This window comes from Trifolium pratense, linkage group LG7, assembly GCF_020283565.1.
Source record: "Trifolium pratense cultivar HEN17-A07 linkage group LG7, ARS_RC_1.1, whole genome shotgun sequence".
In the NCBI taxonomy this organism is placed as follows: Eukaryota; Viridiplantae; Streptophyta; class Magnoliopsida; order Fabales; family Fabaceae; genus Trifolium; species Trifolium pratense.
The window spans coordinates 23,394,279-23,399,744 of NC_060065.1; the positions used below are offsets into that span (position 1 = coordinate 23,394,279).

Here is a 5,466-nt window from a genome sequence, read left to right on the forward strand (position 1 = left end):
TTGTTATTATTTGTGTTACTTATCCGCTGCTAACGTAGTTAAGTTAAGAACTTTGAAAAAGTTTTAACTTAGCTAAAACACAATTCAACCCCCCCCCTTCTTGTGTTTTCACACCTTCAATGTCATATTGGGATTAGACAAGGAGTCATGAGTAAGAATACTAAGACAAGGGTTGATTAGAATTTAATGGATGGGATTAGATCGTATGACGAGTATTTGTAGCTTTGTAGATTAAATTCAAGAGTTTGATTTTGGGTATCGAATGTACTAAGGAGGAGTTTAAAGATAGCTATCCATAGAGAGATGATGATTGGTAGAGGTCGGAGGTGAATAAGAATTCGATGAGTGAATAAACGGAGAAGAGTATGCTTGTTGCAATGCAAGATGATGAGGAACACCGATAGATGGATTATGGGCGAATTGAAGATGTCGTTTGGAATCAACGAGATAGAGGTTATGATTGTTTGGAGAACCAATTTTAGGCGGTAGCCTAATTTTAAAGTAGCGAATTGCTAAGGGATTAAGGAGAAGTGGTATTGGAAAATGTTTGCGTTAAGGAATGCAAATATTGGTTGAGAGATTACTTGGGAACAGAGTAGTCGTATTGGATTCGACTCAATGTGAGAAAAGGAATTTGACGGTTAGAAACGATAATTTCTAGGATGTATCGAGGGAGATTTGGGAATGTTGGTCATCAAGTGATTGTTGGAATTGATTTATCAAGTGATAAGTTGGAATAAGATTCGAATATGAATAAGTGGTGTAGCACAGTTAAGTGATTCATGAGGGAATCAAAGATTTATGAGAATTATGGAGTTGTGGAAGTATTCCACGGAAGTATCTTTCAGAGAGTTCGATTGTTTGTACCTGTTTTGGGGTAGAGTTGTGAGTACCGTAGAATGTGAGTCTGTGGATGTTTCGTGCGAAGTTGACGTTTTAGCGGTTTGATAAGAATGGTTTATGCCGATATCATGATTGTTGACTATTTATCGACAAATTGAGGAACTGGCCGTCCTTGATCTCTTGTTGATAAATAGCTAAAAATTGTGTTGGATGGGATAAACTAATTTTGTCAAACTTGGTAATGTGTAGTGTTTTGAACGTTTCGTTGGAGGGTCGGATATAGGAGTTATCCGGAGTTGTTTTAGTAGCGTAATTTTCGAGGGCGAAAATCTTTTAAGTGGGGGAGAGTTGTAACGACCCAATTTTCATATTATTATTTTTATGTGTTAAAATATCTTATTTAACGTGGCATTTTAATTAAGTTAATAACTAGAGTTATTTATCGAGTACTTTAGTTATTAGGCGAGTAGAGTGAGTTAGCGTGTTATTGGGCCAAGCCAATTGGGCTTGAGGCCCAATGGGCCTTGTCTCATGAGTGGGGGGCGCCCATTAAGGGCTTGACATAGAGAGAGAAATTCATTTTTCTCTTGTTGTTGAGAAGTGAAGAGAGAAGGGAGAGCTCAAGAGCTAGGGCAAAGGGAAAGTGAAGAGATCAAGATCAAATCTTCGAGTTTTCTTCGAATCCAGGTAAGAGAGTAGATTTCATATTTGTGGGTGACTCGAGGAAGGGGAGAATGTCGATTTCTCCTCACCCGAACTTCCTCCACCCCATTTTCGTTTTAGATTGGAATGGATTTTCTTGATGAAAATCGTTCCTAAGGTTCTTGATATGTTTAACATGCTTGTAACATGATTAATGAACGGAAATAATGGTTAAAAACGAGTTTTCTAATGGATTAAACTCAAGAACTTTGTGTTCTTGAGAGTTTTGATGAAATAGTGTTAATCCTTACTTTTTCAATGTTTCTGAGGTAGATCTGAGAAATGGACCGTCCTTTTGTGTTTATCTATGTTTGTTATATGTGAATACAAACTTATTTGGAATCTAGAACATCAAACTTGGATTTTTTTTAGTAGATTTCTATCCTCTGTGTTAGCAGGAGTCATCTGCATGATAGTAGGGGTTCTATGTGCTAGTAGGGGTTCTTGCATGATAGTAGGGGTTCTATGTGCTAGTAGAGGTCCTTGCATAATAGTAGGGGTTCTATGTGCTAGTAGGGGTCCTTGCGTGATAGTAGGGGTTCTATGTGCTAGTAGGGGTCCTTGCGTGATAGTAGGGGTATTACCTGAACTACATGTGTAGTAGGGGTCCTCTGGTATAGTAGGGGTACTCTGTGTTAGTAGGGGTATTACCTGAACTGTTGTTTGGTGGTTTTAAATGCTACTGATTGTTTATAACTATGATTAATTGTATTGTGATGATGTTTGTTAAAATGTCAAACAAGTATATTAAGGTGTTAATTAACTTTAATAAAGAAGTATATCGAATTGTGTTATTCGATAAAGAAGGATATTAAGGTATTGATTATCTTAATAAAGACGAACGTTGGATAGTGTTCCACGTTATTGTTGATGGGCTATATGCCAAAATTGTTGATGTATATATTCATGAGTTTTGAGTGCATGCATCATGAATATTTAGGGATATTGGCTTGTCCAATAAAGAAGGATATCGAACTATATTTGTTTGATAAAGAAGGATATCAGAGGTGAAATACCCTGATAAAGACGATGGTACCACATGCATTAGAGGTGTCTAGAGGACATAACATGAATGTGAAGCATTAGATTGCATAAGGAATTATGTGTGCATTTTATAATAAATGATGTTTGACACATACTTGGTAAATGTTGATTGTTAATCCGTATGTGAGGAGCAGAGTCCGTCATGACTATAAAATGAACAACGCAGAGTCCGTCATGACTATAAAATGAACAATGTATTTGTGGTGTTAGATTACATTAGGAACTTTATGTATATCCCTATTTGTAATTGAGTTATGTGATATTTGTTAATGTTTTGGTATTGTCCGAGACGACGTGAAACTATATGTTTGGTGTATTTTGTGAATGATTGATTATGTGATAGATGAAGTATATGCATGATATATGAATATGCATGAATGATGGTGATGTATATGTATAATGTATGATTATGCATGTTTTTATGAAGGAGTGTTTAAGTACCATTTACTTACACTTATATTTTGAGTATGTTGTCTAACTCTCTTTTATGTGTTATGTGCTGGACCGTTGGGGGTCCAGATTTTACAGGATTTTGTGGTATTCGATGTCGAGTCGTCGGTGAAGCTCTGCTCTGATTGTGACACGGGAAAGGGTTTTATATTGTATATAAAGTCTATTGTCTAGGTTGTTTTGTATAATCAATAAATACATTATTTGATTCAAAGATTTGTATAAACACTACTTTTACTAATTAATTACATTAGTATTATTTTGATAGAGGAGTGTAATACTCGAACCGATATTCAATAAATTAAATGTGATTTTCCGTTGCGTGTTTTGAAAAAGATTTTACTAAAGGTAGAAATAAATAAATAATGGGTTTGGGTGTTACAATGAAGATGGAGTGGGTGAATGGAGTCTGTAGCCATGGTTAAAACACAAATTTGGTGATGGAGTTGTAAGAGGGGTGTTGGTGGAATAAAATGGAGAAAAGGTTGGAATGGTGGTGGGATCTGGATAATAGAGATGAGTATGGTTTGAATAAGCCATGGGAGGTGTTGATGTTCAAGAATGAAAGCACCAATTGATAGAGTGTTGAAGCTCTATCAAGCTATACTAAGCTAAACCTAAGAAAAACAATAAATAAAGATAAATAAATAAAAGATAAATTGATTCATTTCATTGATTGATTCCAAATTGATAAGAACACTACATATATATAAGACTCTTAATGGGCCTAGAGGATAAAGCCCAACTAAACAAAACCCAATAGCATAGATGACCAACTAATAATATAAATACTATGTCTCATTAATATCTAAATTATTTAACTAACTACTACTTATAATTATTTAACTAATTACTCTATAATCTTCTATCATTATATATTATGGATGTGCAGCATTCAGAAGAGCATGAATGCTAGAAGTGTGAGGCAGAACCATATATGTTGTTAGGATCAAGGAGGAGGTGAGAGTAAGGCTATGCCATTGTTGTACTTTCCGCAAGATTAAGGTGGAGGTGAGGGTAATTTAATTAGTATATCTTTAAGTTGTTCTGTTTTCGCATCTTTGATGAAGCTTTTATTTTTTCTATTTTTGATGATCCTACTAGTGCCTCACCAACTAGGGAGTCAAACTTTTAATATTTTTGATGATCCAAAACTTATAGAGATGAAAAGAAAAGCAAATACACAAGTCTGAAGGAAATGGCTACACTTTTAAGGTATAATACATAGTTATTTATAGCTAGATGACTGCTTTCATTTTTTATTCCAATTCACACCACAATGCATCATTTCAAGTGCATGTGTTCTAGAAATCTAAAAACAGATAAGGTTGAATCCAAATATTAAAAGGGAAGAGCGTGTAATACAATTGATATTCTTTGGCTTCTAGTTCTAATTCATATTCTTTGGCTTCTTTTGCTTCTAGTTCTAATTTTGCAGGTTAATTTTGGATGGAATGAAACAAAAGCTGAAAAGTGGGTTATGTTGTTTTTGTAGGTAAAACACTTTTGAAGTTCAAGCAAGGAATTATGAGTGACCCTTTTTGATGCTTTGTCAAATTGGGTTGATGATGTAATTGGTTTGGAGTTGAATGTTCATAAGGAAGAATTTGGTTATTGGTAAAAAAGCTATGTTATTCACTATTTCTCTTTTTCTATGTCATCCATGCTAGTCTTATATTGAGGCATGTTCAGTTCTTCAAACTTTTTAATATATATATACTCTTTAAATTGATTATGATTTTCCAAATAATCCTTGAGTCTCCTAAATTGATTATGATTTGTGAAATTGTGATTTGAATTTTGTCTCGACCATTTTGCAGGTTCTTGATTTTTGCAGGTTGTTCATCTGCAGGAAGTAATACAATGGAGACATTAAGAAAAGGAAAACAAGTACATGTGTGTCACTGTTCAAGTCTCTTAATTATGACCAAATAGGTTCTTTCATTTTGTGCTTATAAGTAAAAGTGAATGATACTTCTACATTTGTGTTTTTTTTTGTTGACATAAACACATTTGTGTATTGTTAAGAACATGTTATATATGTACATCATATACAGTATATGATTATTGTTTGATATTCTTAACCAATTTTTGGATTAGTATAAATTGGTTGATAATGCTTGTAATTGGATAATGGTTGTAATTGGATTTGAGTAGCCATACTTTGTAGGCTTAACTATACATTTGGTCCCTTACGTTTATTTTAGGTTTCAATTTGGTCCCTTACGTTTAAAAAGTATCAATTTGGTCCCTTACGTTTATTTTAGGTTTCAAGTTGGTCCTTTCCGTCAATTTTGTCACATGTGGCAGTCAATTTGCATACGTGGACTGACACGTGGCACTTGGACACGCTGACACGTGTACTGTTCAAACGGTGTTAGTGACAAAACTAACGGAAATGACTAACTTGAAACTTAAAATAAACGT

The 5,466-nt window shown here is 34.3% G+C and overlaps 1 long non-coding RNA gene across 1 annotated transcript; it reads left to right on the top strand.

Moving 5' to 3' along the window:
- Positions 1–3,915: 3,915 nt before the first annotated feature.
- LOC123895599 lies at positions 3,916–5,170 on the top strand. The gene is made up of 3 exons (XR_006804437.1): positions 3,916–4,254; positions 4,535–4,656; positions 4,860–5,170. It is a non-coding gene; the product is annotated as an uncharacterized LOC123895599 (long non-coding RNA).
- Positions 5,171–5,466: the final 296 nt, after the last annotated feature.